The sequence below is a fragment of the Meleagris gallopavo genome, chromosome 5 (assembly GCF_000146605.3).
Source record: "Meleagris gallopavo isolate NT-WF06-2002-E0010 breed Aviagen turkey brand Nicholas breeding stock chromosome 5, Turkey_5.1, whole genome shotgun sequence".
In the NCBI taxonomy this organism is placed as follows: domain Eukaryota; kingdom Metazoa; phylum Chordata; class Aves; order Galliformes; family Phasianidae; genus Meleagris; species Meleagris gallopavo.
The window spans coordinates 4331958-4354046 of NC_015015.2; the positions used below are offsets into that span (position 1 = coordinate 4331958).

The 22089-nt window shown below is 43.0% G+C and overlaps 1 protein-coding gene across 3 annotated transcripts in view; it reads right to left on the bottom strand.

The window, feature by feature from the left end:
• The window catches only part of NAV2 (neuron navigator 2), a 332145-nt gene that overhangs the window by 188972 nt on the left and 121084 nt on the right, over positions 1–22089 (bottom strand). The window lies entirely within an intron of this gene.

A 22089-nucleotide genomic window follows, 5' to 3' on the forward strand; every position in this document is an offset into this window, starting at 1 on the left:
AGCGCTTTCAAACAAAAACACCTGAGGGTGACTCATGGTTCGGGTTTTACTCAGGAAAACTCCCGCCGCCGGGGTCAACAGGAACGGGAACAGGCGCTGACTAATCCGGCCTCGTTACAGCGGGCTCCCCAGCGCCGCACGGACGCAGGACGGGATCGGGGCGCACACACCGCCCCGGACCGCGCCCTTCCTTCCCAGGCGCGCTCCTCAGCTCTCGGACACCTGACGTGCTGGAAGCTTTCCATGCACAACATCACGTTTTTGAAGCCCAGCTTTCCCCAGATCAAAGCCTGTGCTGTTTCAGGGCTGTAGGTGTCTCCAGGATTAGGCAGCAGGATTAGGATTTAAAAACCTGCGCGTTGAACCCTCCTGGGATGTCATCTCAAATGATTCAGCCAGAGTTAAGAGGGGAGGACTAGAAATTTAAGTCGAAATGCATGTTTTACTCATTTGATAGGACGAGTGGTAATGGCCTTAAGTTGCACCAGAGGAGGGTCAGGCTGGATATTAGGAACAATTTCTTCTCAGAAAGAGCAGTGAGGCAGTGACACAGGCTGCTCAGGGAGTGCTGGGTCACCGTCCCTGGAGATGTTCCAGAGCCGTGGGGATGCGGCACTGAGGGACGTGGGCAGTGGGCATGGAGGAGTGAGCTGGGAATTGGACTTGGGGATCTTAGAGGTCTTTTCCAACCTTCATGATTCTATGATTCTAATTAGATATTAAGGCACTTCCATACTTGATTGGGTTCAGGCCGCCATTCCCAGATGCATAAGAACTTGCCAGGTTTTGTTCAGGATTGGCGAGGTATACCACAACAGATACAGAGTTAATTTGAGCAAAATAAAATGATTCCTTTCATTGCTACTTGAGTAACCATCAAATCTGATGATGGTGGATTGAATATTCCACAGACAGAGGAAACTCCCTTCTTTGTTTCTTGGTTTGCAGTCCTGCCACCACAGCGAAGAAGGATGCTGGCTCAACTTGGAAAGATCAATTTGATCCATCTTTGGAAGCGACTAATGATTATTATTTTTCTCCCAATAATTCTTTTACCCATTTTTAAGGCTAGGAATTTTAAAAGAAAATACTTTTCTCTAACAGTCAATGACATCTGGGAGCCTGTCTTCTTTCTCCTTGAAAAGCCCAGCCAGCTTTCCCTTCCCCTGTTCTGAATCACCCCCCTTTCAGTACCTCAACTTTAAAATGATTAAAGTAGTATTAAAAAGCAGGCAAAATACAAGAGCTTCACTCCTTCCTGCTGGAAATGTCAGATGAACCACTAACTAGGGGAACATTCCCTCGCAGCTGTAAATTGATGAAAACTTTTGCCTGAATAATCACAACAGTGTCCATTATCTGCCCGAGGTCCAGCAAGCATCCACCCGCTCCCTCACTGGGAGGATGTGGAAGGAGAAAAATGCTATAAAGTATGTAGATTATTATTACAATTAGAGCATGTTGTTAAACGGTTTGGTGAATCTGAACCGCTGATGGAATGACACTCACTCCATCCTTGGGAATACCTTTACCAGTGCTTCCTTTGTCTTTTGGGCATTATAGATGTATCTGAAATCTTCACATTAATCATTTTCATTCCACACAAATATTCCCAAAAAATCACCCTATACTGTGACTATCAGATAACTTAGTTGCTCTTACAGAAGCATTTTGTTGAACAAGGCCTGCCGGAAGGCCAGCTGTCCTATAGACTGTAGGCATATCCAGCCTTGGCACAACTCCATTAACTTAAGAGAAGTTACAACAGGAATAAATATGGGCCTATTTTTGTTGCTGCAGGCATTCTGCACATTCAAATCCACTCGTTGACACTGATCAGATATATAAAAGCCTAAGCTGGTCTGCAGATGTATGTCACCATTTCATGAAAGAACTGTAAAGGTGCAAATGTCATCAAGCTGTGAGGTTTTTTGGTTTATTCCCAGAAGAGGAACTCCAGAGGTTAGAAAACAGGAATGTTGGTAGAGGCGTTAAATAATTTGGCATCCTCTCACCACACAGCAATTATAACCCATACATGTGAGTTCTTTGTGTAGAGCAAAGAGAAAAGGAAGAAACCTTGGTTCTGTTCCCAGTCCTTTCCACAAAAATCTTGTCTGTATTACACTAATTCTCATCTAAACCCCCATTAGTAATTCCCTGACATGTTTCTAATTCACATTGGGTTTAATTCCACCTTATTTTTGTAACAATGCTATGCTTTAACACGACAAGGTAAGTTCTATCAGCACAAGAAACAGCCATTACACATTTCTGAAGACACATAATAAGTTTCTCTAGTAACACTGCAATGCAGGCAGGAACTTCCACACGGTGACACAAAATGAAACATTTTAAATGAGTATCTTCTGTAAAACATTCATGGAGTCATTAAGGTTGGAGAAGACTACTAGGATCCCCAAATCCAACCCCAGCCCACCCTACCATGCCCACTGACCACGTCCCTGCCACATCTCCACGGCTCTGGAACACCCCCAGGGATGGTGACTCCATCACCTCCCTGGGCAGACTGTGCCACTGCATCCCTGCTCTTTCTGAGAAGAAATGTTTCCAACAACATCCAACTTGAACCCCTCCTGGCGCAACTTGAGGCCATCACCTTGCATCCCATCACTGTTACCTGGGAAAAGAGGATGCCTATCTCACCTGGGAAAAGAGGATGCCTATCTCACCACAACCTCCTGTCAGGCAGTTGTAGAGAGTGATGAGGTCTCCCCTGAGCCTCCTCTGCTCCAGACTGAACCATCCCAGTTCCCCCAGCCACTCCCCATAAGATGTGTGTTCCGGACCCCTCATTGCCCTTCTCTGGACACACTCCAGGGACTGCATGTCTTTCTGGTAGAGAGGGGCCCAACACTGAGCACAGCACTCAAGGTATGGCCTCACAGAGCTGAGTGCAGAGAGACAATCACTTCCCTGCTCCTGCTGCCTACGCTATTTCAGTACTATTTCTGAACATTTCACATTTTTGTAACTGAAGCATGTACGGTAGGAGCTGGCATCACAGCTGCACTGTAATCATTTGCCCATTTGCCCACGTCATTCCAGACTGGTACTTTTTTTGTTTCATGATGCATTTATCATTGAACTGTGTGACTAGCATTTTACATAAATTTAACTCTGGTAGTGCTCTACTCAAAAGCTACGTACATTTGTACTGATGTAGCAAATGCATCCTGGATTTCATTTTCCTCAAGCTGCTTTTGGATCTGTAGCCATTTCAGTTTCTCAGAATTTAACAAAAAATGTGGCTGAGCTGGCTGGAGGCAAACATCCTCACAAAGGTGCTGTGATCGGCTTTGCAAAGGCTCATCCAGACTTAAACTCAGCAGAAACAGAAGCGGAAAGCATGTAGAATGCAAGAGCTCATTTCACCTGATGCTTTCTGCAATGCTCTATGTTTTCAATGTTGCAGCAGTGACCGCTGTGTAATATATATATATATGCATGAGTAAACTCTGTTATCCCAATAGACTACCTTTGCCATATCGACTTCCAGCTTACCTTGATTTACTATCTCCTAATGTCTGTCATCACAAGAATAAACATAAACTTTCCATGCTACCTAGAACAAATATTTCAACACTGTTTGACAAGGATTCTTGCAAATCACATCTTTCCAACAGGGAAGTGCATCTGGGTATTCTTAGTCATGTTTCCTTTGTTTCCTCAAGGTTAATAGTACTAGCATTCATATATTATTTTATGCCTGATTTGATATTGTCCAATGCTTCATGCATTTGGAAAAGCTAAGACAACATCTTTGGCTATTTTGTGAAGACTGGATAACCACTGCTCAAACAAAATGGTGAGTCACATTCTTACCTCTAAATCAATACGGTTTCACTACAGCCAACGTCAGAAGTTGACTTCCAGATTAAAAATATTTATCCATCTTATTTAAATCAGTGATCCAGCCCTGTCCTATATCCACATTTTCTTCTTTCCCATCATGCACATTCCCAATGAACTTGCATTAAAATAGCCCTCTGGTTTCCTGAGCCCACGCATGCTGTTTAGCAGATGAGGCGCAATGCAGTTCTGGAGCCACAGAAGCTCTGCTTGCAGTGCTCACCAACTGCCAGCTAGATCTCAAAGAAACACAAATACCGGCCCACGCTTGCAGGCTTTGCCAAGTACGCTTTGAAACCAAATCCAATGCCCAGGCCTTCCAGTCCACAGGCAGCCACTCTTCCCCAAAAGCCCAAAATGAGCATTCCCACGGGGCAGCCTCTCAGGAGCATTTCACTGCTGGAGGTCACTTGCAATGCAGTGTCAGATTGATTAATTGCAACATTACAAGCACCATCTTTTCCTGTGTTAGCAAAACATGTATAAAAACCGGGGTTGTTCTCAGTGACATGAAAGTAAGTGCTTAACACAATGCACTAATATGAATGTTGCCAGCCTCCACAGCTCCTTTAAAGAAAGATTTGTCCTGACTTAATATTTAGACAAAATAAAAGCACATCCTCAGAAGGTAAAAATTAGGGGTACACTAATGGCCCTACTGCAAAGTACCTTCATGCATGCTATACCCAAGTTCCTCTTCTCAAATGTTTTGATGTGTTCTTTGTTCTCCCATCAGCAAACTAATAACTGACACTCCTACTCGTTTACTAGAGATTTTTCAAGCTTTTAAAACATCAGTCATCCAAATATCACAACACAAATCAATGAATGTTGTCCTAAAATTTTGGTTTCATAACAAATAAAGGAGATCATGCTTAATGTTGTATCTCAATATTTAGTTTAACTCTTTTTAAGTGACAGGGTATTATTCTATCTTAAGGTTTCCTGTTACCCGAATTTTACCCAATTTTTTTTAAATTGAACTTGCATTGTTAAAAGCCACAGGATAAAGATCTGATAGCATTGCAGTTACCTTACATGTCGTATCATATGATTTTTAATAATGTACCTCTTGGTGCATGGAATATTTTCCAAGGGTATCAGCAGTGAAACACCACACAGCCCTATATGCTCTATTACTTCCAAAGATCCGTCTGAAGCTTCTCATTGGGAAACGAACAACAAACAGAAGATGCAGCAATGAGATCCAATTTTTCTGCATTTCATTATTTCTTCTTGCCATTTTAGAAATAAGATCATTTTAATACAAAGAGGAAGATAAAAAAATCCCTGGCAACTGAAATCACTGCACTCTAAAAGCAGTAGAAGCCAAGAGCTCCTGCCACAACAGCAGTATATTACTAGCTGCTGGCAAATGAGTTGGCTTGCCACAGGCTAAGTTCTTACCAGATGCTCTGGTCACTCTCACCCTGGTTGAGATATGAAACAATGACATTGCAGATGCTGAAGGAGATTCTGTTGAATTTCAGAACACGTCCATCTGTTAAACTTCCTAAAATGACTGAAAGGAGTTGGATACAATAAGCCCATCTGCTACCTCAGCAGGTTAAAAATTCAGCTGGAAAATAACTGGCAAAATACAAACCTTTTCTGATAGTGATCCACAATGAAGCTTCAATACACATCTAACTTCTGTTTCACCTTCATTCACACCTCCAGATTCTGCAGATTTGGCATCCTGAAGAATCGATGCAAGTCCTGACCTTTGCCATGAGCTGTTTCTCCTTATCTCACTGTTACAGTCTGTTCAAAATGTAATCGAGCATCCATCGTTTCGACCTTGTCGTCCTCAAAAGAGCATATATCACACCTGCTCTCAAAAAGAACCAACGTGGAGCCACACCATTTCTCTCTCTTTGTACCAAGTCCATCTGCTAACAGAAGGACTTCAGACAAATATCCACATGGACATCATGGTAGCAAGAAGACAACTGCATCTCCAAGTAAATCAATGCTGACTTGAACAACAGAACCTGGCTTTGGATGGCAGAGCCCAACCAAAGGGAAAGGGCCAACGGGCATTGGCTGTAACAACAAGTGCAGGTTGGGTCTAAGGAGGAACTGACCCAGTGGGAGGGCAATCAGGCATGGGTACAGGCTGCCCAGAGAGGTTGTGCACTTTCTGTCCTTGGATGTTTTCACAAACCAACTGGATAAAGACTTGAGTAATGTGGTCTGAGCTCAAGACTGACCCTGCTTTGAACAAAAATTGGATTGGAGACCTCCTGATGGCCCTTCTAAACTGAAATAGCCTATAATTCTTAAATAAAATAAAGAATAGAATAAAAACACCTGGATCCATTGGAAAAGGCTCATATGGAAATCAGCTCTAAACACTGAGCAGGTCCACTACAGCCAACATGCATAGACAGAAGATCCAGCTGAAGCTACCAGCAGATAGAATTTTAAGAAGGAAACCATAGCACATGCTTAAGTGTGATTTGTCTTTCCCTTCTTTTCCCATATCTCTTACAAAGATAAATGTGTTATCACTTTGAACACGGTGAACAGATGCCTGTATTTGCAATTTACATTAACCTGTACTGCATGAAGAGTGATTTCAACACAAAATGCAAACTACAACACGTTTTTTCACCCTAGGGTATAACATATGTGTAAACTGCAGCTCCAAGATGTCCCAGGAAGTTCCTTTGCTAGTTGCTGCATTCTCAATAACATCCTTAAGGCTTTTGGTTTTCACCTGCAGAGGCCAGGTAGACAGCTGACAAAACAAAAGATAGGAAACAGAAGTATCTTCCACAGATCAATGGCCACCAGAAAGGCTGGCAAGAAAGCAGCAGAGTGCAATTAATAGCAGTTAGCCGTTCCTGTTTTTTTCCAGTTACAGGCTCAGGATAAAATGGCATATTAAATTACTTCATGCAATTCTGGACCACCTAATGTTAGAAAAGCAATTTGAGCATGTGTTGCTACTGCTAATGATCAGAATTAAAAACCAAAATAGCAATGCTCCCTTTTAGAAATGAGATGATTTCCTGTCTCAACTACTGACTTTCCCTGCTTTAACAGAAATTCTCTGTTTCTTCAGTGGATCCCTGGGCTGAAACCTTGAACGTGTATTTGTCATCATACTGCAAACCTTCCCAAACATTCTAGGGTGCTATTTTGGGGTTTTCAGCATAAATCAGTCTACTTATCCTTGGCTAATATCTCTTTTCCTCTTCCTCACAGATGCAAAATAACTACGTTTCTATTTAGTCTTTTCATTTTCCATCAGCTGCATCCACTTCCAAAATCACCAGCAACTCTGCACTGTGCTGTTAGGGAAAAAAACTCTTCTGAACAGTAGCACTGCTAGCACAACAATAAGATTACAACTGTGTATGCATATGCATGTGTGCACATACAGATGTACTGTGAGGTGAATAAAAATGTGGTGATGTCTAATTTGGCTTAGGAAAACCATCACAGCATTTCTACATAAACAGGAAAAGGTTCAACCCTATTTGCAACACAGCATCACAAAGTCAATCGCGATTTCTCTTACAGTGCGCTGAACAGGCACTTCCAATTCAAAAGAGTAATTAGCATACTGTATAAAAATTAGAGCACTAGCAAATACCACAGCCTTAACTTTGCATTAACACAGATCAGTGAGGACTCAGAGCTGTAAGCCCACCACCAGCACGCGCTGCCCCGACACGCTGGGTGTTCCAGGAGGCTGCGCTGCACCCACACTGCTCACCCAAAGCACCAAACCTCATCAATGGAGGCACAGCGAGCAGGCAGATGGCTCTCTGGGTCTCCACAACAATTTAATAGCAGAGCTCTTGGCGACACGGATGCACTGCAGCACCTCGCCAGGTGAGCAAGCTGCTCTTTGCCAAGGTCACTGGGGCAGGTAGGATGCAAGCTGCCCAGTGCTCATCCACTTGGACTTTGCAGTTAGAACGGGGCAAGGTGGACCTAGCCAGCCCAGAGAAGAGAAGAGCACACTGTGTTGGAGGAGAACTGAGACAGTGCAAGTCAAAAGCATGGGATCGGCTCCCAGCTCTGCACAGAGCTTCGCTGCGAGCACAGGCAAGCTGGCTGACAGCTTGGCAAACGCCTTGGATCAGGCTTCCCAAAATAGAAACAACACAATTAGTTGCTGCTTTGGAAACACAGCTCTTCATTTTATGAATTGCAAAGCCAGATAATAATATCTTCACACTGCCCAAGGAAACACAATGGCTATCTTCACAGGAGGCCCCTGGGTACAAAGATGTTACCAAAGGATTCAGCTAAATAAACATGGAATTCACTTCCACTGAGCACTTTAAGTTGGTCCACACTGGTGTAACACATACTTAAACGCAGCCTCCTCTACTAATGGGATGTGGAGAGGCCTTCAGCAATAAGATGTGAGCAAGTCCAAAGGAAGAGAGAACCTGGGGCAAAGGCAGTAGCTATTCTGCTAGAGAACAGAGACTATTAAATCTGGCATCTTTTACCAGTCTCGCCTTGAATTAAGAAACAACCTGTAGAGCACGACAGGAAGGGTACACCTAACACCAATTCCCTGGGTTCTCTGACATATCTAGGGACCTATACGGAGTGAAACAGAACAGTCAGGATTATTTCCAGAGCTCTATAAATCACAGTCAGGAGAGCAGGCTACAGTTGGGGCAGGAAGCCAATGTTTCACAAATAGAAAAGCAAACCGTTAGGAAAGAAGTGCTGTGATGTTCATACAAGCTAATGAAGAGCAGAAATAAGCAAACTGTACAATAAATAAATAATATACATATATGCGATGCGATAGAAAGTTATGGTTTTCTATTTTATTGTGATTATCTGTTTTGATTCCATGTTTACAGCACTACTAAGGCCCAAGCAAATCAGAGTGGAGAGAGTTATGGAGACAATGCTATTGAGGGAAGGAGAAAATAAAGGAAGGTACTGTTTTATCACTGCTTTTACTCCCAGTATTTCCATTCCCAGCCTCATAAACTATACAGAGTGGTCGAGTGAGAGAACTTTAATGCTATTTGAACTTTGAAACTTAGTTCTGCTCCCCTGATCCCAAAACATACGATGTTTATCCTCTTTTTCCTCTTACAGTTTGCCTCTAGAATGAGAACACAAAGGGCAGCAGCTTCAAACGTTTGTCTGTACACACACAAATCTTTCTGCATGGCGGAGCTGTGCTAGGAGCAGATAATTATGGCAAATGAAAGGCATCTCAGAATACAACAGTGTGGAAGCAAATTCAATTGTTAAGGACATTGGCTGAAAACACCCCTCAAAAACAAAGAGCCGGCTGCATTAGGACAATTTTTCATACTTGCATAAGTAATTGAGTCATGGGCAGCCTAAAGCCTGGGAGCATAAAGAGAGATTACAAGTCAAAGCCACAAAGGTCCTTGCTTGCCATTCCTCCCACTCAGGGTTTGAGCACGGCACCAAACCTTGTTATTACTATATAATCAAGATTATTAGAGCTCTTGAATTCAACCTGAATGTATACCCAGCAAAACCTGGCAAAGCAGCAATAACAATCCCGTTTGAGCAGTCAAGAGTATTGCTTCATAAGATGCCAACACGAAATGGTTCCTTTGTGCCAAGGGGCCTGCAAGAGGGCTCACTTGAGGGAAAATGTTATCTTACACACTATAAATACATGGAAATAAGATTAGAGGCAACTGTTGTGACAGCAATTAGCTTACCCTATCAATACACCCCACACACCGTGCCTAGATTTTTAGCTCACTAGTGACTCAGAAGCAAGAATGACATTGCCAAACCTCCTACTTCCATGCATTTCCTTTGTGCTTCTGTTATTCAAGTGCTGCCCTCATCCTCACCTGACCTCACTTTTGCTGTTAGAACCAAGCATCTGTCCAGTATTCGTGAACTGATGCAGAACCGATTAGCTTATTCACTGTCCTACTTCAACTGTGTGGCATCACACCCAATGTTAATCAGTGGCAACTTGAACAAAACGTTAGCTATTTGAAGCATCTCCTCCGAAAATGAATCACATTCACTTGCTTAGGCCAACTCCTTCCCTGTTACACACTGATAATCATAAACATTAAGTTAATAATCTGCATTCATTATTTCCAATAAGAAGTCGCTGAGTGGCAGAGAAATGGCCATTTTTTATGAGACACCGCGTTTGGATATTTGATGCTATTATTTCTGAGCTAATCCAATGGTCGTTTTTTTATATGATGTACACTTGCCTTAGCCATGAATGAAAAACCCAAACTGGTGCCAACTACAAAGCAGCAGCTACAGCATGCGGAGATGCCTAAGGACACACTGCAAAGTGTGGCCACGAGCCATGAAGGTCTGATATACAAAGTCTACTTACTTGTTTAAGAATAACGCAATGCCAGCATGCTAGCTTACCTCACAGTCAGAATTCAGCTGGGCACTCTCAAGATCCAAGGGTCAGAGTCATAGAATCATTAAGCCTGGAAAAAACCTCTAAGATCACTGAGTCCAACCCCAACTCAGCCTCACCATGCCCACTGACTACGTCCCTCAGTGCCATGTCTCCATAGTTCTGGAACATCTCCAAGGACGGTGACTCTCCCACCTCCCTTGTTTGACTGTTCTTCTCAGAGAAGAAACGGGGTGACAAATGGGGTAACAGATGCCTTACAGTCTTTGCACCCGCAGTGAAAGTGTTGCCTTCTGCTGATATTCCTTCACTGGGGGGATGGATAGAGGTGCAGCTGCTGCCACAGTTGAGCAGCCCAAGGTCATGGTGAAAGAGAAGGAGACATCACAGCCATGGTTAGATTGCAGTTCTGTGTCACAGACACGTGTTGAGAGGGGACTGGAAGTCAGTGCCATTCCTGAGCACGTCCCTGACACCCCACAATACACTCCCACGCACACTCCCACTGCCAGATGGCCTCCAAAGGTCTCTTCCAACAGAAATTATTTTAGAATTTTATTAAGAACACCACAGAATCCCAGTCTTTGTTTTCTACAGAGGAGTATAAATCCCTGTCTTCTTGTACAAGTCAAAGGAAAAAGGAGAAAAAAAAGCATTCACCCCTCAAAATAATTATAATAAAATATTCCCGTTCCTATGGAAGTCACCTAAGCATTCAAACAACCACTCATGAGTTTGTTCTGCTGACAGCTCCGAGTTTACACCTGCTGCTTTTCCTCACTCTGAGTTTGGCAGGCAACAAGAACAGAAATGGAAATCATCTGTGACCAGACAAGCAGCTGAAATTAACAGGAACGAGGGAAGCGACAGCACAGCGAAAGGCAGAGGCAGTGTCGTGGGCAGACTAGGAGCTAACATTCCAGCTCATCAGGCAAGAAGCTCTCGTGTTGGGATTTGTACTGTGTTGCTGCTTGTAATTTTGGAGAATGCACTGTGACTCCAAATGATTTATTCAGAGGAAGACAAAAGGCAGCTCCATGATGAGTTCAATTAAGCTTGAGAACATATCATTCGTGGCATTTTCTTCATGGACATTAACTTTAGGGTTTACCACCATACCTACCCTGCAAATGTAGCAAGGGGAGAAAAACAATGACCTGCAGCAAAGCATTTTGTCAATTTCTGGCCTTGCTGGAAAGACAACATTGGGCAAGATGATGAATCAAACGAGCTGACACATGTCACAGACAGGGACCAGGGCCTAGCAAGCCCCCAGGTAACCCCTCACAGCAAAATGCTGGAGCAACTCAGTAAATTCCCAGCAACACGGACGTTACACAGTCATTTCTGAATCCTAACGTGGAAAGATTAGAGCTTGTTTACTTTCCTTCTTCCCTTTAATAAACAATCTATAATCCTTCTAAGTCTTTAATTTATCATTTTCATATCTGGGTCATTAACAAGAAAACATTAAGAGCAAAGTGCATATCTGTCCCACCTCATGATGCTGACTCACAGGCAGGGCTGACACACTGGAAAGACTGACCAAGGCTCCGGCACCATCCCTGATGCACGACTTGCAGGGCTCTGAGCTCGCGGCTAACAGCGAGCCCCTTCCATGCACGCCATACTGGCGCTGCTCAGAACCAACCCCTGCTGTAAGCCATAGCAGTTTGGCAGCTGCTTCCCCTCCTGCTGCCCATGCAGGCTGGGTGAGCCATGCCAGCAGCCGCGACCCTCCGCTGCTTGCAGCATAAGTCATCCCGTGAGTCACAGCCCATCGGTCCATCCCCAGATCTGCTGCTTTATGAGGCTGACAGGTCACTGTGACAAGTTACTGGAATAGCTGAATCACTGGTTTTCCAGAACACACTGCTGTCATTGTCCCAGATCTGAAACTGTCCTTCCCTCAGTGTGTCACCGTTTCAGCCTGCACCGAGCTGACTACCTCTCAGAGCCCCAAGGCAGTGCTTACCAGTGGCTCTGTTAAATGCAATCATTAAACCACTCATCCAGGCTCTTGGGAAGGCAGCAGAGCCCAGCTACCAAAGGGAATGACGTGTGATTCCAGGCCTGCCTCTGAAAACCACAACAATGCTTTATGTAAACTGTTAATTGAGATTCTCGCCTAGTGCTAGATTCCTAACGACAAATTTTGAGAGCTGGGAACACTGCTGTTCACCAGGAACTGCATTCTTAGGGACAGAAAGTATCCTCCCAGTCCGTGTTCACATCTGAACAGCTCTGGCAGAAGATCTGATCCTCCCAATGCTCCATACACTCCATCCCACCTCAGTCATCTCACGGTTCTGGCATTGCGGACTGAAAATCAAACAGATTCTGAATGACAAGCCTCTGATTCACATCTGAGACTGACATCTAGCTATAACATCAGGTAAGTGCAGGATCAGCGCGTAAGGTATCAAACAAGATGCAATGCTGTGGAGTACCAATTCCTTCTCTCAAAGAAAAAAATAGGGATCACGAATCAAAGGACAAGAAACATACAGCACAATCTTTTTATTATTTTAAAATATATGCTTTCTAACCAGAAATAGCCTTATGATACTGAAATCACTGCAAATGGAGCAACTGATAAACGGCGCATGCGGATCTCCCATCAAATGTGCAGTTCAACCCCACAGTTCTCTAGCAGGCCACACAGGTTTCTGCCTTCCTACCTTTTGTTCCTTTCTCTGACTACTAAATCCCCAGATAATTCTCTGATCCTCATGCAGTTCTCTCATTAGTGAATTGTAAGAGGGTGGGTTAAAATTTCTTTAGCTTTCTAGCTTGCAATACAAATCACACCTTTACAGAATCCACCACCACCACTCATCCATTTATTTTTAATGCATTTTACCCAGACTTCCCTAGAAGAAAGAGAATTTCAAGTTTCACTTCCCAACAGACACGAACAGTGAAATAATTCAAACATCAGGCAGCAAATCCTGTCAGAAAATTATTCAATACCACTATTTTTTGCACCAAAGCTGGAAAAAAATGATATAAAAAAATGTTTATGGCTGGAGCTTTGTATAATAACCTAACTTCCCTCCCCCATCCCCACATGCAAACCATCTACTTGGGGCCCAGCCAGCTATTTATACGGCTCTAGGCTGGTATGTTCTGCAGAGGAAGAGCTGATTGCCATAATCAGCGTAGCACAACAGGAGCATCGTGATCACTTTCTGCAAGACTCCTCTGTCCCTGAGAGCCATGCAAGCAAAGCTTGCAGTCACCATGCTTGCCAGCATCAGGCCTAATGCACCATTCTTCCAATGGAGTAGCTCCCATGCCTTTGCAAAGGATGATTTCTAAATATATATAAAAATAAACTAGTATGCCATCGTAAATATCCATATTGGGGCATAAGCTTGAGCTTGGTATATCTTATCTTCATAGCAACATACACGTTCTAGAGAAAATCCCTGAGATACAGGTCTGGCCAAAAGATGACAGGATGAGGCGCTTAAGCGTATGTATCTGAAGATGAGAAGGCTACAGGGGGGATCTTCTTGCACTGTGTAAGTACCTTAAGGGGGATCACAAGGATCTGAGGGATGGATAAATTTGTACTAAGCAGCAACAGAAAAACATGTGGACAATCATCCTAGGCTTTAAAATAGAAGTAATTTATACTGAAGAAAACTAGGGTGGATTTATCCCAAGTGAGTTGCTATCTAGTCACGGATTTTTTATTTTATTTTATTTTTTGTCCAGAAGACCTCTGCAGCTTATAAATCATACAAGAGCCAAGAAAACAAAAACAGATTGCCTGGATACCAGTCATACCCATGGATATATATGGGATTAGATGCTTAAACATGATGATTTTGCTTATGCACTGAGTTTACATTTAGAATCAGTAAGGAATATATATTTTCCTCCCTGCAAGTTAAAGAGAGTTGGGGAGATGATGATTTCCAAGAAACTGTAAGAAAAAAAAGTGGATACAGTCTTCATAAACTGATGTGGAATACAAGTGGACGTGGTTGAAGGCTACTTGAGGTTACTGAGCTATGTCTCTGCCTCAGAAGCAATGAAGCTGCACTGAGGACTTGTGAAAATTGTGCCCCACCAGGAAACAATAAACAATCCTACCTCGAAACATCACACTTCAAATACAGGAAACATCTGGCATAAAAGTGGTAGAGACAAACATAATCCAATGGGGTTGGAAGGGACCTCAGGAGACCATCAAGTCCAACTCCCCTGCTACAGCAGGCACCCTACAGCGCAGGTAGGAGTCCAGATGGATCTTGAATATCTCCATAGAAGGAGACTTCACAATCTCTCTGAGCAATCTGCTCCAGTGCTCCGTAACCCTTAACGTAAAGAAGTTCTTCTGCATGTTGATACAGAACTTCCTACGTTCAAGTTTTAGGCCATTGCTCCTTGTCTTATTGCTACACACCACTGAGAAGAGCCTGGCCTCATCTATTTGGCTCCATCTCCCTTTAGATATTCAGAAATGCCAGCCTCCCACAGCAGATCCAGCCCACACTGCCATGCCGAGCCTCCAGGGAGGCTCCCAGGTGCCCAGTTTTGTCATCCCAAAACATTGCATGCATACTGCATCCATCTGCTTCAACAGCAAGTATGAACAAGTCAGAGCTACACATGGCTCCCAGTTTCCATGTTTGGAAAGGCTACAAGCTCCATTTACTAGATGCAGTATAAAAATGTAATTGAAAAACATGTTCTGTAAAAGGTACAACACAAATTAACCTTTTCCTGTGTTTATAACGGAGTTGTTTGTTGTTCTGTTGTATGAAGACCTGTACAAATTTCACAGCTCTACCCTTAAGGTAAAACTGCCCAGGATATTTAACGGCAATTTGAAAACAAGCCTTCTTTCAACAAGTTGAGAAATTCTTCAGAAATTGATTACCTGCATCATAACACAAACAACTCAAAGAACAAGACTTGGGCTGCTTGCTAACAAAAGTCTTCTCAAGGAACGTATCTCAGTTTTACCTTCTAATTTTCAATTTCCAAGTACCATGCACATCTTGAGGTATGGAACATCTTTTGCTTGTTACAGGACCAGCGACAGCTGAAGACTGTGCTCTGTATTTGATTTATTCAGTGGAAATGTTACAGTGCTGATTGGAGAACAACACCAGCACTGAAATTTGCAATGATAATGACAAGCACAGTAATATATGGAGTCATGTAGAGTACATTGCCTCTAGGAAAAACAGCATCACTCAGACTTTCTAAACTCTGCCTGTCAGACTTGACTCTGTCCTGCTTTTCACTTCTTTGGAGATGGCTGCTAACACAGCTCCAGGACCCTCCTCGGGGACAACAAACTGTTTTTATCAAACACAATATTTCCAGCCTGTATTCTTAACTGAAAACAGACTAAATCTTTAAATCTATCATTTACCCTCTCGAAAACCCAACTAGATTGAAAATACTTCATAGCATGTAAAAAGCTAACTTGCTGGATACCTCTCCTAAGGCAATCTCTTGCCAAAGGTCAAAAGCTGATGGTTTATTTTTCTTGGACTGAGAGTTCTACACCAGCTCCTTACCCTCATTGATATGAAACCTGAATCTGCTACTGTGGTTTAATCTCTGGGGCCTAAACTCTCCTATACAAAACAGGAGGTCCCTGTCAATAGAACATGGTTTAAGCGCTAGGCCAGCTTGCCAGCACTGTGTCTAGATAATTCAGCCGAATGAAGGATTATTTCCTGCGGTCATGACTGGCAATACCTGAAGACATTTTAAAGAAGAATAAAACACCATGATTGTTCTGTAACAAAAACTGAGCTCCATTAAAAGCTAAAAGCACGGAGCTATTAAATAGAGTAGAAGAGAGAATGGACACCACATAACCCCCCCCACCAAGTCACCAAGGTTTGTGTCCGAGCTGGGACAAGATCCAGGTTTCCTTAATTTAGGACTGACATCTCCATATATCCACTGAGCCCCATGCTGCAGGGCGTAGGGGTTTCTGAAGCAATGGCAGGCAGGAGACTAATGGAGGTTCTACCTTTGTCCCCAATAGAAGACGCTGGACTAAAAGGTAAAGATGGAATAAGGTCAGAATAAGGGCCAGAGACTTGCTGTTCTTCCCTGTGTTCTACGTAAATACTGTGGATGGCTGATTCGATTATCAACAACCAAATCAAGGCTTAAACCAGTAGGCTGTGGGACTGTAGCACATTTACAGCTTTTAGGATATTTCTGCTTGTATTTCTCCCTTTGTGGAAGAGAAACACCGACACCCACTGTTTTTCAAGAAAAGATACATTCCTGCATGAGCAAGCCCGCATGTTCCTGATGAAGGAAATGAAAAATGGCAATACAGCACATCCAGTAACCCAGCAAGCTGTCAGTCTAGTTTGGAAAACAACAGATCAAAAGCAAACAGTTTTTTTCCCTGGTGCATTCATGCACAGAAGACATTTTCTTATCATCATTCTTTCCATTTAGATATGGGAAGATTTGGAGATTACTAAAGCCAAGACAAATACTCCAGTTATTCTCAGCCCACGCATCCTCTTTGCTGGGCACAGTTAGATGCCCATCATTGCAACACTTCTAGCTGTACTGCACTCTCCTTCTACAAAGCAACAAATGGAGAGCCACGTCAGATACAGGTTTTAAATATATACGATCTAAGCTTTGCAATACAATCTAAGTAGCATTACTGGGCCATCTCTTTGGACCAATAATAGCATCTTAAATAAACGTGATGAGACCTTCAGGTCTACCCAGGAGGGAATCAAAGCTTGCCCAGCCTACAGGCAATCAGGAAGGTGCAGCTTACCTAACAGGTTACTCCAGACAGAAACTGCAACATCTCACCTATCATCAGCTGTTACTAAGCAAAGCTGACACTAAAAATAAAAAAGCACCATAGAAACTCAATTTCTCCCAGTGTTCTTGATTGATACGAGTACTTCTTGCAGCCAAGTGTGACATTTTCTCTTAGATTTTTTGCTGCAATTTCTACAAGCTGTTCCCTGCTTGCCATTTCCAAGGCAACCCCACGCTACAATTCCAGTGCTCTGAGGGAACTTGAAGAATACAGTCAGCCATGGCAGACCAAGCTGGTCCATAAAGCTGCTGCTGCTGGGGAGTACACGAGTGTGAAAAGCAGAAAGGTAATAGAAAACAGTATAAAAGACAATAAACATATAGCATTAGTTTTAGTGTTCTTGCAAGCAGAGGGACTGGTGCCCAAGATTAATCAACAACTCTTATCGTGATTCACAGAAGATCACCCTGTATGTAACAAAGTCCATGTGGGACACAGCCTGCACATAGAGACAGTGATAATGAAGTATCTGTTGGAAGCCAGGGTCAGCTAAAAATCCCACTGCCATCAAAGAAGAGAAGCTCCACTGCTACAAAATACTTGAGCTCATTCCACAGTGTGTACCCTAAAATAGTTCAGGTGAATCACATCCTAAAACCACTTATTTCTGTTTTTTCACTATAAAAGGAGTGTAAGGCAAACAGTTCAAGTGTGTATGTCTAGACTGCAAAGGTCCAGTATAAAGATTCATTAATTTCTTCTTAAAAGCGATTCTGTGCAGAATCAAACAGCATCCCTCATCATTATGCAGTGAGGAGGTATGTCAGAAAAATTACTAGCCCAAGTTTCGAAACTGGGTCCACTTATTTTGATAATATAAATAGCAATCCAACCCCTCTGCCATGTTAAGAAAAATAAAATGGTCATAGTATTAATGTGCAAAGAGAAATTCTCAATATGTAAGGAATCAGATAACTTGATACTATGAAAGGGAACTTCTCACAGTGAAGCTATGACTTCCAGTCTCTCCAAGTAAATAATAAGCAGAAGTCTTAAAAAATAATTATTGGTTTTTTAAATCTAAAAAGTTATTAACCATTCCTTCATAATAAATTATCCATTCAGTTATTCAGGCAAACCTGTCCATCTCACACACACAATGAATACAGACTCATAAAAAAGTAAGAAAGAGCAGCACTCAGCTTTCACACCTGGCTCCACAGGGCAGCAGGCACTTGATTAATTCCCAGCAGCTCTGCCACCCTGGGTTGCTTTTTGGATGCTAAGGCACGTTCCAGCCATTGAAAGGCAAACAATTGCTCAGGAAGGCAGTTGAGAAGTGCCCTGAAACACTGGAAGGCATGCAGCTACCAGCACATCCTCTGACTCACCGTGCTGACAGGCACCGCTCTGTCACTTCCATAAAGTGCAAGGCTCCGTTTGCTTTTGTCAGAGCTGCACTTGTCTATCAGGTGGAGGCAGGGAAGCCCAGCTCCCCATCGCACTGACAAGGCTCCTGGTGCTGGGCCCCCCGAACTGGGGAGTGGGATGCTCCGTGTTCCCCACAGGGCAGGACTTGCCCATTCACTGAAAGCTGCCTGCCGTTTCCCTAGGGACCAGGAGAAAACAGACCGTGCCAGCTTTATCTCCACTCATGAATCAAGGGCCAGTCTTCCAGTCTCTATGACTACGGCTAAATAAAACAGGGCCAGGGACCACTCGCTGGTCTCCAGCGCCTGAGACAAGGCGATGCCTGGGCCGCAGCCAGCACTCCCACAGCTGAGGGCGCATCTCACAGCCCGCTGTGGGGCAGAAGGGCACTGAGGGCTGGCGGAGGTTTTGCGATAGCACCGGTGATACCCTGCCCATATCACCTATGGGCAGGGCGACTGGAACTAGATGATCTTTGAGATCCCTTCCAATCCAAACCATTCTGTGATCCTACCATCCGATATTTATGAATCCCAACAAGCCCATCTCCTTCCAGCTGCAGCGTCAGGAATGGGAAGCGTTTCCTCATGGAGCAACAGTGACAAAAACACATGGCAGGCTGGGTCATCCCAGGGCAAGTCTGTTCCAATTACTTCTTGATTTAAAACCTCAAAGCCCTTTGCTGTACCTTGCTGTACTTTCTGACTTTGTCAGAGGATGGCCACTACAATTTCTAGGTCAGTGGGTCTCCAGTACCGCCCTGTGGGCACATTTTCACTAGACTCAATAAAGCTAGCATGTCAGACATCCCCACAGTAAATCTCCCCTATTGTCTGTTGCTTTAGAGAGCTGTATGCCTACATCTATTAAGAGAATCTGACAGATTTGCTTTGAAACAGAAACCTTACATGGACTTGTATGTTCTAAACCGATCTGTAAATGAGAGTTCATCATCTGAATTACATCTGACTTCCTCTGGCAGTAAGAAACTGAGAAATTAGTGGCCCGTGCTATTACATCTGCTTGACACTGCAGCAGTGCTGGTGCAGAATGAGGTGAAACCCAGCTCACCTGGTCTGCCTTGGATAGAAGCTACAACTATCCTAAGAACTATCCTTCTTAGCTAAGAACGTAGCATTTATGATATTGTCATTATTTTTTGTTTTCGTTATCTTCCTTTTCAAGTAGATTAAACTAATGGTCAAAAGCCCTCATTAAAGGTGTCGTGTCTAATAACGTGATTCCCACAACAGCACTGAATTCTTCCTCCCCAAAGAGAAACAACACACACTCTGCAGGATTTAGAGAGGGTTCCTTTGTTTGCTGCTGGTTTTAAAATGGACTTCCCTTTTAGCTGCTTCATTAATTTATCATAATCAATGCACAAGACCAGACTCCCGTCAGCTTAGATTACCCTTCAAGGTCTCCACAAAGCACAAACTCCCAAAACCCAAAGAAGAAAATTAACATTTCATGTCTCCTTCTGAACCACTTGGAAACGTGTGGAGATTATTTCTTAAAAGCTAGGGCATTTCTCAAGTGTTTCCCTCCATTTCTTTCTGTCCATCATCACCTCTCATCCAAAGAAGTTCAAAAATTAAAAAATGATGGAAAAAATAACTTCTTCCTTTAGTGGAGTTCAATGTGAAAACATATTAAGAGATGAGGTTCACTTATGATCATTGCACCTTCGCAAAGACCACCAGTGACAACCTTGTCAGAGCGAATAATCATAGTTTCAAGGGAAGCTTATCTCTCAAATGGAGAGTTGAAGCACTAGAGTTCATGTCAGGGTTGGATGGGTTTCAATAAGGCTTCAGTTTGGAAACATCAGAATTATTAATTACTTTGCATACAAAAAGTGACAAAATTTTTCTCTACCATGTGCGCACTGTCAAAGATCTTCCAGTGGGAGGCTAAGAAAACACATTCTACTAGGGAGGAAATCATGATTTTTTGTTTAACTAATTCCTTAAGTTCTAGGCAAAAACATTTTGAAGCATTTTAGTGCTACGTAACTAGCATGAGATTTTATAGGAAGAAATGCTAACAGTTGTTTGGTTTCTTATCTTTCTCAGTTTTCCATCAATTTCTGGAAACTCTCTAAGTAATACAGGACCATTTTCAGGATGTGTAATGATTTCCACCTTTCCTTAGGCTTCAATGGTTTGGAACACTAATTAAAGAGAAATTTCATATCTGGTCAAAAGTGATGCTCTAAGAATGCAAAACATCATAACGTGCACTGATATCTACATAAGCTATCACTAGTATTCCATCTGTATATAAAGCACAATAGTGCCTTAATAATTATCAGATAGCAGCAGCATGATGGCACCTCTGAAAGAAATCTTCATTGCTAAGCTGTGACACTTTCTCCATTTATATCTTCAGGAGAACATGGTTAACCCCTTGTTCCACTTCCAGCAGCATCTGAAAGCTTTGGGCTTTCGTCTTGTCCAGCTTGCTAAATGAAACACATTAAAAAAGCCAGTCTGAAATGTCTTCAAGTATGAAGCCAGACTACTGAAAAAACCAACATTCTTTAGCTCAGTTGAAGTCAGTTGTTTCACAGGTACTCGTTTCTGCTTTAAAATTAAGGAGCATTCTCCGTGCTGCTCCATTTAGTAAATCTCCTCTGGCTCAGATGTGCTGTGCTCTGTTATTACAAAGCCATGGCTCCATGTCGGAACTCTCCAGTGATGTGAGAAGCCGGTGCTTTGTTGTGTGCAGTCAGGTGCTGGTGGGACGACGGGCCACAGGCAGAAATTCCAGCTGCCAGCCTTTCACACACATCCAAGCATAAAGGATGAATTCCTGATGAGAACGGAATCAAATATGCATGTGTTTTGCTAGAAAGAAGTAGAGCTGCTGTCCTAGAGATGAAAAATAAGCAGTCAGGAACCACAGCCAAGTCCCAGTCCCTTGCACTGTGCAGTATTCTCACAGCTGACTGTGATTTTTATTTTCAGAAGATGTCTCCATCCACATGTCAGGGAAATTTCAAGAGATGGGTGAAACAGAAGGCTTAAAGATGAAAGCATTTTCTGGTATAACAGAGCAACTGCTTCAAAGCATCAGGTCATTCAACCACTCTCTTGCATGGACACAATCCATACATTCTGCCTACCCACATATTGTTTATATATATAAATATAGTATATAATAAATCTATACATAAGTACATACATATTGAAAAGAGGAAAATGCGCCTTGCGTGCTGCAGCAGATGACTTCAGCTACAGCAGTCAGTCTGCAGTCACCCCCTTCACGGCTGCAAGTGACTGGGGCAGGTAAGGCTTGGGCTGAGGAAGCACTGGTATTTATGGGACCAGCAAATACTTGGATTCATCTGGCTTGAACATGACCATAACAGAGCAAAACAGAGCAGTCAAACGGACAAGTGGCAGCAGCAAAAAAGAAGAGAAGAGAGCACAAGAGTTTCCTTACACATTGACTAGATTATGAACTGAAGTATGGTTAAGCAAATAAACAGAGATTAAACAAAGCTGTGGCAAAGTTACATCTCTAGGAATTAAAGCCAATCCCTAGACTGCAGAAGCATCTCTCTAAAAGTCATGCTAAGCAGAGTATGCACATTTTCAAGTCCAACTTCCATTTAAAGTGGATGACA